The sequence below is a fragment of the Equus quagga genome, chromosome 14 (genome assembly GCF_021613505.1).
Source record: "Equus quagga isolate Etosha38 chromosome 14, UCLA_HA_Equagga_1.0, whole genome shotgun sequence".
NCBI lineage: Eukaryota > Metazoa > Chordata > Mammalia > Perissodactyla > Equidae > Equus > Equus quagga.
This window is the reverse complement of record NC_060280.1, coordinates 23776495-23787419: the sequence shown is the minus strand read 5'-3', so window position 1 is coordinate 23787419 and position 10925 is coordinate 23776495.

Below are 10925 nucleotides of genomic sequence, written 5' to 3'. Positions count from 1 at the left end.
TAAAGAAATTTATGTTAGGGAAGGATTTACTGATGCTATTTTGTTAATTGTTTTCTGTTTGTCTTTTAAGTATGTTGTCCTTTTCCTCTCTTATTGCCTTTCTTTGCATTTCATTGATTTTTTTGTTGTGGCATGCTTGATATCATTCTTTTTTCTTTTTTGAGCATTCTATAGGTATTTGCTTTGTGGTTACTATGGGGATTATGTATAATAATATATTAGTTTTAATAATCTATTTAAGTGCTACTCCCTTACATTGCTCCCCCTCTACTTTCTGTTATCAATGTCAAAAATTACGTTATTTTGTACCATTAGCATAGTCTTATATTTAGCTATTTTTATGTTTTTATCTTTTAAATTCTATACCTGAATTAAAAGTGATTTATGTGTCACTGTATCAGTATTTCAGGGTTCTGTATTTGTCTGATTTTTACCTTCAGCAGAGCTTTATATGTTCATATGATTTCCTGTTGCTGTCTAGCGTCCTTTTGTTTCAACTTCAAGTACTCCCTTTAGCAATTCTTGTAAGATAGATCTAGCATTGAGGAACTCACTCAGCTTTTGTTTATCTGTGAAAGTCTTTATTTCTCCTTCATTTCTGAAGGACAATTTGCCAGATAGTATTCTAGCTTGGCAGTTTTTTTCTTTTAGCACTTCGAATATATCATGCCACTCCTTTCTCGCCTGTAACATTTCTGTTCAGAAACATACTGATAATCTTATGACAGCTCACCTGTACACGGTGAGTTGCCTTTCTCTTCCTGCTTTCAAGATTCTCGCTTTGTCTTGACTTTTGATAATGTGGTTATAATGTGTCTGTATGGGCCTCTTTGAGTTTATCCTCTTTGGAGTTCTTTAAGCTTTTTGAAGTTGGATGTCTATTTTCTTCCTTAGATTTAGGAATTCTTTGGCCATTATTTCTTGAAATAAATTCACTGCCCCTTTCCTTTCGCTTTCTCGTCTCTCCCATTATACATATATTGATTTTCTTACTAAGTTCCCATAAGTTCCTTAGACTTTCTTCATTTTTTTGATTCTTTTTTTCTTTTTGTTTCTCTGACTAGATAATATCAAATAACCTGTTTTCAGATTTGCTGTCTCTTTCTTCTGCTTCATCAAATCTTTTTTTTTGTCTCTTCTAGTGAATTTTTAAATTATTTTGTTGTATTCTTCAGCTCCAGATTTTTTGTGGTTCTTTTTCATAGTTTCTATTTGTTGATATTATCTCTTCATGCATCCTTTTCCTGATTTTGTTTGGTTGTCTATTTGTTTTCTGTTGTAACACATTGAATTTCCTTATGATTATTATTTTGAATTCTTTGTCAGGCAATTCATAGATCTTCATTTCTGTAGGGTGAGTTTTTGAAGATTTATTTTGTTCTTTTGATTGAGTCATGTTTCCCTGTTTCTTATTTTGCCTTATTATATTTTGGTTATGATTTATTCATTTGAAAAAAGAATCATCTCTCCGAGTCTTTACCAACTATCTCCAATTAGGAAAAGACCTTCACCAATCAACGTGGCTAGACATTCTGAGAGGCTCTCAAATCCTTTACAGGGAGGCATCTTACTGAATTTGGTTGTGTAATTTCCCAATTAAAGAGGCTTGCTGGTCTCTTCTTCAGCTTATAATTTCTTGCTACCTCTGGTATCAGTCTGCTTGTCAGAAATACTCAGGCACTGCAGCCACTGAGCTCCCTTTCATTCTCAGCAGCCCCCAGACATCTAAAGTATGCTAGGTCTGTAAGTGTTCCAAGTCAGGCAAGACAAAAACCAGCCCCTTGAAAAGGCAGAACATTACGCATGCATTCTACTCTCCTCTTTCTCTCCCATGGAGGAAGCTGTGAGCTAGACACTTTCTCATAACTGTACTGCCTAGTGTTGGTTTCTGTCTGCAGTATTACAAGTTCTCTGGCAGTACAAGAAATTGAGTTCTCATTGTTCTCAGTTGTCCTCAGGCATTAAAAGTATGCTGGTTCTGTAGGGCCTCTGTAGGGCCAAGTCAAGTGAGACAGAAATCAGTCTCTCCATCAGTCCCTTGACATTGGATGCACATTCTGCTTTTCTCTTTCCCTCCCAAAGAAAAAGTTGCCAGTTGTGGGGGTTTTCCCAATTGCAGTGAGCTGTGCAAGCTTGGAGGAGGGGCTGGTATAGTTGAAATAAAACAAATTTTCTTACTCATTTCAATGCAGCCATTCTAGGCTTTGAGTTTGCCTGGGGTACTGTTGCTTCCCAAATGGTTTCTGGAGTTCTCCTAAAGGTTTTTTTCACCGCGTATTATTATGTAGTATCTCAAAGGGAGAATAAGGTCTGGGGCTTCCTGTTCTCCCATCTGGCTGGTGCCCTCAGCCCGTCTCTTGATTTAAATGAAAAACGAATATAGGAAGAGAGGTGAATTTCCTCAATTTTATTAAGATAACCTAAAAATCCCCTAAAGCTAATATTCTTAATGATGAAATAGTAAATGTTTCCCCCGTAATATTGTGAACATAGCAACAATGTTTTCTCTCACCACCATTATTATTATAGTGCTTGGAATTCTTGTCAGTGCAATGAAGCAAAAGAAGAAAATAAAAGGCATACAAATTACAAAGCAGAAAATTATAATGTCCCTATCTACAGATGTCATGATTGTCTAGGTAGAAACTACAAAGTAAACTAAGAAAAATATCACACAAATAAGAGTGTTTAGTAAGGTTACAAAAAAGAAGATACACATACAAAAATTAATTGTAGTTTCATATACTAACAATGAAAACACAAAATGAAATATACAATACTATTTACAACTGCTGAATAAAAGAAAATACTTGGATTCAAATATGAGAAACTTGTACAGGACTTTTATACTGAGCATTACACAATCTTTTTGAAAGAAATAAAATAAAATTTCAGTAAATGGGGAGACATACCATGCTCATGGATGTGAAAATATCAATTCTCCCCAAGTAGATACACAAGTTTAATGCAATTCCTATAGTAATTCCAAGACTTTTTGTTGATATAGACAAGATGATTTAAAATATAAAATCAAAGAACTATAGTAACTAAAGTGATTGTAATAAGTCAGAGGGAGAAAGTCCAATACAATATGACCTCACTTGTAAGTAGAAGATAAAAATAACAACAAATAACCACATAGAAACAGAGATTGGATTGATGGTTCCCAGGGGGCAAGGGGAGAGAGAATGGGGGGCAAAGGGGTGATTAGGTACATGTGTGTGGTTCTTGATTGCAATCAGACTTTCAGTGGTGAACATGATGTAACCTACACAGAAATCAAAATATAACGACGTACACCTGAAATTTATATGTTATAAACCAATGTTACTGCAATAAAAATATTAAGTAATTGAAATACAATGCTAAAGTAAGAGAACATTGTCTTCTCAATTTCAAGATTTATTATATAGCTATACTAATTGAGACAGTGTGGTATGGGCAAAGGATAGACACATAGATCAATGCGACAGAATGCAGAACTAAGAAATAGGAAAACAACAACAACAACAAAACGTTGACCTAACTTTCACATTTGTGCTTATGCAAAAGTGACCTAAAAGTGGATCATGGGTGTAAATGTAAACTACAAAGCTCTAAAATATATATATTTTTAACTCTGGGAAAAATCTTCAGAATCTAGAGCCAAGCAATATAGACTTGATGCCAAAATAAAAATCTTTAAAAGGAAAGTGATAAATTTGACCTCAAGAAATAAAAATTTTGTCTGTAAAGACTATATTAAGAGAAATTAAGAGAAGTTACTGCCTGGAAAAAATATTTAGAAATCGCATATCTGAAAATAGGTCTAGTCTGTGTGTGTGTGTGTTTGTGTGCACTTATATTCAACACTTGAATAGAAAAAAACCCAAAAATTTAGAAAACAGGCAAAAACCAGACATTTCAGTGAAGAGGATGTAGAGTTGAAAAGTAGATACATGAAAAGATGTGTACCATTGTTAGTCATTAGTTACATGAAAATTAAAATCGTAATGGAGAATCACTGCACAACCTTGATAACAGCTAAAATAAAAAAATAGTAGTTGCCAAATGCTATCAATAATGTGGGGAAACTGGATAACACATGCCTTGCTATACATTGCTGGTATGAATTAAAAATTTTACAGCCACTCTGCAGAGTAATTTGGTGGTTTCTTAAAAGTTCAAACACACAATACCACACAACATACCCGTAGCACTGATGGACATTTATCCCAGATAAGTGAATACTTAGGTTCACACAAACCGGTAAACAATGAATGACATCATCCAAAATGGCAAAGTAGACTCTTCAAAAGTCTGTTCCTAATGAAATTACTAAAAAGTTAACAAAAACTGTAAGATTCAACTTTGTTAGAACTCTTTATGCTATATATATATAGTATATATATATATTTATATATATAGTGTTAATAATTTTAAAATTATTTTAAATTGAGCATGTGCTATTTATTTCTTGTGTTTTGGGAATCCAAATTTGGTTCATCTTATTTCTAATTTTCCTCATAATGGATTTGTAAGAAATGTGTCTATCTCAATGATACTTTCAGAGTCAGTTTTTGTTTTCATTAGTTGTATTTTTCATAGTTTTTTCATGTTTTTATTGCATTAATTTCTGCCTTTGTTTTAATTAGTTTCTATTTCTTTTGAGTTAACTCACTTGCTCTTTATCTGGACTTCTGTATAAAATATTTGCTTAATTATTAGTACTTTATATTTTTTTTGACAGACTTTGTCAAGCTAAAAAAAGAAAGCAAATTTGCTATGTCCTTTAGATATTTCATTCACATTTTATCATGAAGTTGTTCAATTATAATTTATTTTTATACATTTTTCTTTTCCTCAAAAGTTATTTAGTAGCACATGTTTTACATTTAGCCTGTTCTTTTGTTATTAAATTCTAGTTTTATTCTGTTATAGTCAGAAAATATATTTTATTCATGTGGATTTTGGGGAGATTGAGACCTCATTTGGAACTCCATATATATTGATTTATGTGCACACATCTCATGTTTATACATACAATTAATATGTCTATACATATGATTAATATACATATGATTATACAAAAGATTTAATATTAATTAAATTACATTAATATACATATGATTTCTCTTTGTTTATTTTGAGGTTTTATATATCTTCTTTGTTCATACTTGTTAATCTTGTTATTCATGGCTTTTTTATTTACATCTGTCTGTTTAAGGTCCAATGTCAACAAAGGTTTCTTCAATTACTATATCATCAAGATTCATATTTTCTTAAATATCTTAATTATATGCTTTTTATTGATTTTTCTCTCCAGCCAAAATATAAGGTTTTTCCTTCTTGTTCAGCACAGTGACTACAGGCATGATTCATGTGTACATGAACACATACACACACACACACACACACACATGACCTTAAAAATATATTCGTTGAATAAATAAACGTATTGATGAAATTATTTCTAAAAATCAAGCAGGTAAGAAGAAAATGGACTGTAGGAAAGGAAGCTTCAGTCCAAATTTTGAAGAACAATGTTTGCTAGGAGACATTGGAATAAAAGGCCATCCAAGGAGCTTGAAATAAATGGACAGATATGTGAATGGAATTATAAGTATATAATGTCTCTGAATACAGTGTCTTCTAGTGAAGGATTGAATCAGTCACAGAAATACAAACAATCAGTCAATACAAATAATATTGTTTGACAAGCAACCACAGTACGTCATTAGCATGCAATAAATCATTATTTTTGTTCATGAGCGTGGGAATCACCTAGGCAAATCCATTGATTTAAGTGAGAATTATCTTGATCTCCACTGGGCTTGTTCAGATATCCAGCAGTCACCTGACTGGATCACTTGGGGCTGACTGGCATAAGAGAGCCTTATTTGGAAGTCCTGACTTTTGGTACATGTGGTCATGCATCCTCAGCTTGTTCTTATGGTGTCACTGGCTGGTAAGCCTATGCTTGTATCAGGGTTGCTACTGCCCCATTGACCAAAGCAAGTCACATAGCCAAGCCCAAGATAATAGACAGAAGACTACAAGTTTTTGTGTCAAAGGATGTTGGTATAGAAGACCATTCATTGGAGGTATCGATGCCATTAATCTATCACAAGTACCTACTGAATAATGTCAAAAGCTGCAGAGAGAACAAGAAGAGGTTTTGAATATGTAGATTGAATTCAGGTACAGGAGTTCGTTAATAATGGGATTTAATGACAGTCAAATTATTAATCAGCAGGAAGGGAGGAAAACAACACATAAAAGTCTCTTCTATGGAGCAAAGAGAGTATTAGAATGTTTCTTAAAATTATTAATGATTAAACATGATTAAATGTTTGAGGTAGGAAGAATTAAAAATTAAAAGAGAGGCCAGAAACGCAGAAAGTAGAGAAGAAAACAAGTATCTGAAAGCAGAAGTACGACTGGGGGCATTAGTAGAAAGAGGAGCTATCTCTTCCACGTTAGCCAGCAGGCTGATGGAAAAGGGGGGAAATATAACTCTGCTTGTGATTTTGGTTGTAAGAAGTTGGTAAAGCTTACAGAAAATATTGTCTTCTTTCTTCCTCCTGTCCTGTCATCGTTTGGTGTGTTTGTAGAAGACCCTCTGAAATGGAACATTTTTCCCATGATCTTACATATTTATATGATTTCTTTTCATCTTTAATCTTTAATTGGTATTGTATCAACAGAATAAAACTAACATCTTGCCCAGAAATTTAATTTGAAAGTTCCCCTGTGTCTCAACCAAAATTTTCTGTCACTCCTGTGTAACTTTCTCTACTTCCTGCACATGCAACTCATTGAGCTTGCAATGTACTTCTCCTTCTAACTTATCTCTTTGGAAGGCTCCTGCTCATCTTCCAAGGTCTATCTCAAATTTTACATCTTCTGAGAACATTTTTTTGTTCTCATCACATGCAACCAATTTCTTGCTTCTATGTGTCCCTTTTGATACAGAAATGCATATCATATTGTATTATATTATATTATATTATATTATATGGCATAATAATGTGAATTTCACCTCTGATGGAAAATAATTTCCTCAAATGCAAGACTTTTGATTCATTGTTTAAAACTTCCAGCAAATGAAAATGTCTAAACATGGTTAAAGTTTCAATATGTTCATTAAATGTGTGTATTTTTGTGTGTAAATGAATGGATCTTTTATACTTACCTTTTCTTTTCCCTGCTTTTTTCTCCCTGAATCCCCCCAGTATTTAGTTGTATATTTTAGTTATGGGTCCTTCTAGTTGTGGCTTATACTTACCCTTTACATGTGACTAAAACAAATCACAAAAATAGAAAATTTAATTTTGTGAAAGAGCATTTTTTTACTTTTCGAAAGCCTACATAGTCAAAATTTGCAATTATTGGATATTTGTATAGACACTCAAGACACAGGCTTCAATAACCCTTGTAGAAATCTGTGAAAAGAATGTGGCTATAAGAATGGGGAAAATGTTTAAAATTTAATAGTACTAGTTTTGTGAGCAGTGTGGTAAACATACTCCTGGATAAAGAAAAGCTTTGTCATTGAAACAAAATTTGGATAGGACCCAAAATCAAGAGAAACATAACTATTAGAGACTTTAATCTAGTGTTGGGGTTTTGTTGGTGTAGATGGATCAATGGAAACAATGAGTACATGCATTCCAAATTCAGCTCTACCACGTACTAACTGTGTGATGTCAGGCAAGTTTCTTAATATTTTTCAACATCAGTTTCCTCATCTGTAAAATGGAAAAATAATGGTACCTAATTCAGTGAGGATTAATAGGACAATTAGTTTGTTAAAATATATCTCTAGCTTAGAATAATTTATGGCATATAGGAAGCACTATAGAAATGTTTGCTATTTTTAGTTTGAAATAGGTATAGTTCTGAATCTAGCTTGCATGAAGAAAAAGTTGTTTGAAAGTTTTGGGAAATAGTTTGGGGAGGCATGTTGTGGACACTCTGTGCTATTAAAATGGGCATATTAGTTGATATGTAATATTATAAAATCGTATGCTTTCCTGACTTGTGTATGTTTGTGTGAGGTAAGTTGGAGGATAGGACTGAGTTGATTGATTGAACTCTTCATGAAGACTATTACTAGAGTCACCCAGAGAGAATCCAGCTATTCTGCAGCCTCTCAGACAGCTAAGAGTATAGTCTTCTCTCCTTTTATGTAATAGACCTCAGACTATCTAAGCCAAGAATAACAAGATGCAAGAATTCCAAGTCTCTATTCTTTGGTGGTTTATCAAGCAAATAGACAAAAATCAGGAAGGTATATTAGTTCAGGGCCAATCTTCTTCACACAAAAAAAGAACAAGTCCTAGAGACACAAATTGTGAGAAAATCCCTCTCCAATTTCTATGTATACAAAACTTAAAAAATATATAGAGAAAGATTTTATATTCTACTCTTCTTTAAAAAAAAAACTAAAAGGCTGTCTTTAAAGAGAAAGCTACCCTAAAACATAGACATTTAAAAACAGTTGTGCCTGTATTTAATAAAATCTAGCTCTATCAACCCAAATTAGGATGTCAGTTAAATGATGTGATTTCTATTCTTGTCCCTATTTACCTCCACCTCCGGGTTTGATTACTTCAGGCTGACTCAGGTTTTACAGCTCAAGGGAATAAGCATTCTCTCCACCACCCAGGCCTCAGAGTTTCTCTCTACTGGTCATAAAATCCTAGAGTCCATCTGCCATGGCTGTAAACCAGCTCTGGATATGCTACTTAATACTAGACGTGTTGAGTACAGTACCCCCACGGTAAGTACACAGTAAGTACGAGTCAGTCTTTTAATCTTCTGCAGATATTCGGGAATGTCTATAGAAGAGGGCTCATCTATGGTAGGAGTATCTGCATTATAACCCTCCAGTGACTCTGTGGAAATCATGAAATGCATTCTGTGTCACATTAACCAAAATACTGGAAAATTTTATCGAACTTGATGTGACAAAATATTAGAATTTCCATAACCACTATGCCCTAATACATAAAAAATATATAATATATTAGCACCAATATTCTTTATAATTATATTTACTGATTTGTCTATTTTATTTTATTCTATACTTTGTATCTTTGTAATTCTTCACAAAATTTTTCAATCCCAAGTTTTAGCTGGCTGTACCAGAAGTCATCAGTCTCCAGCTCCACAGTTTCTACACATATTCATGCACATGCTTCTCTTAGCTTTCTGACTCCTAAGCATTGTCATAGTATCAGACAATAATGGCTACTGTCCTGATTGAGGAAGCAGCTATCCAGGACCTCATTAAAATTGACAGGTATAAACAGTAATTCTCCTTCTGTCAAGCAAGGATTTTAATAGAATTTGATTCTTAACCCAACCTCAGGAGCTAGAAATGGATTATCTCATTTTATAGATTAGAACAGGGGATCCTAGAGACTATGATAATTTTTCAATTTATCCAAAATATTCCAATTTTTGCTGAACTATAAGAATAACACATTCAGGTGTGCAATTTTCAAGGAGCAACCCTGTAGTTGAAAGGACATTTAATTTCTCTTAAACACCTGGCAAGATACAATGTTAATATTAGCACAAATCAGTGGATAAATAAACATAATCCACTGTAAGAATACATTGCTGTTTTCTTCCAAGCAATTTTTCATGTTTTAAAAGGTTCATCTTAAAATTTTCTGGTATTTCAGTCTATTTCATTGTATTTTCTAAGCTATGAGCTGTATTTATTTATTCATTGACCTTTGGATCTCAACTACATTGATAAATAGAAATTGAGATGGTGGGAACCACTATCTTGTTCATCAATTAAATAACCATTGAATATTATTATATAATACATACTACAAAAGTTCTATTTTCACCTTGTCTAACTTTCTTAAAATTATAAATAGGTAAATACTTCTTTGATCTATCTTATCTATACTGATATGTTGTTTAATTTTTAAAAATGTTTTAATATACTTTATTTTTTATAGCAACTTAGGTTTACAGCAAAATTGAGCAGAAGGTAGTTGCACAAAAATTTAAAAAACAATTACCGTATGATATAGCAATTCCACTTCTCAGTATATACCTAAAAGAATTGAAAGCAAGGTCCTGAATGCATATTTTACATACATGTTTATAGCAGCATTATTCACAATAGCTAACACGTGCAAGCAATTCAAGTATCCTTTGACTGATGAATGGATAAGCAAAATATTGTGTGTATATATACATATATATTATTTAACCTTAAAAAGGGAGGAAATTATGCAATAAATTACAACATGGATGAAACTTGAGAACATTATTCTAAGTCAAATAAGCCACTATATTATATGATTATGCTTGTATGAGATACTTAGTCAAAATCATAAAGACAGGAGTGTAATGGTGGTTTCCAGTGGATGGGGGGAGGAGAGAATGGAGAGTTGTTAACAGATACATAGAGTTTCAGTTTTACAAGATAAAAAGATTTATGAGGATGAGTGGTCGTGATGGTTGCACAACATCATGATTGTATTTCATACCACTGAACTGTACAGAAAAAAATAGTTAAGATAAATTGTATGTTATGTCTGTTTTAACACAATTTTAAAAATCAGCAGAATGTACAGAGATATCCTATGTACCTCCTAAACCCATACATACATATTTCTTTAAATTTTTTAATGTACTGAATTACAAATAATAAATTTCTAATGCTAAATCATACGTGGTCATGCATATATATTGAGTTTTACATACTTAATAAGATTTGCCAATATTTGAAATTTATGATCAAATTATCCCTAACATTTTTTAAGTGTATTTTCCAGTTTTAAATTGTCTTAGTTTGATAGTCCAGTTGGAGAGTTCTTCTCTTTTCATAATTCCTAGAACAACATGCATGAGGTATTATTATATCTTTCAAGAAGGGAATTATCTTTTAAGGTGTACTTTAAGAATTATACCTT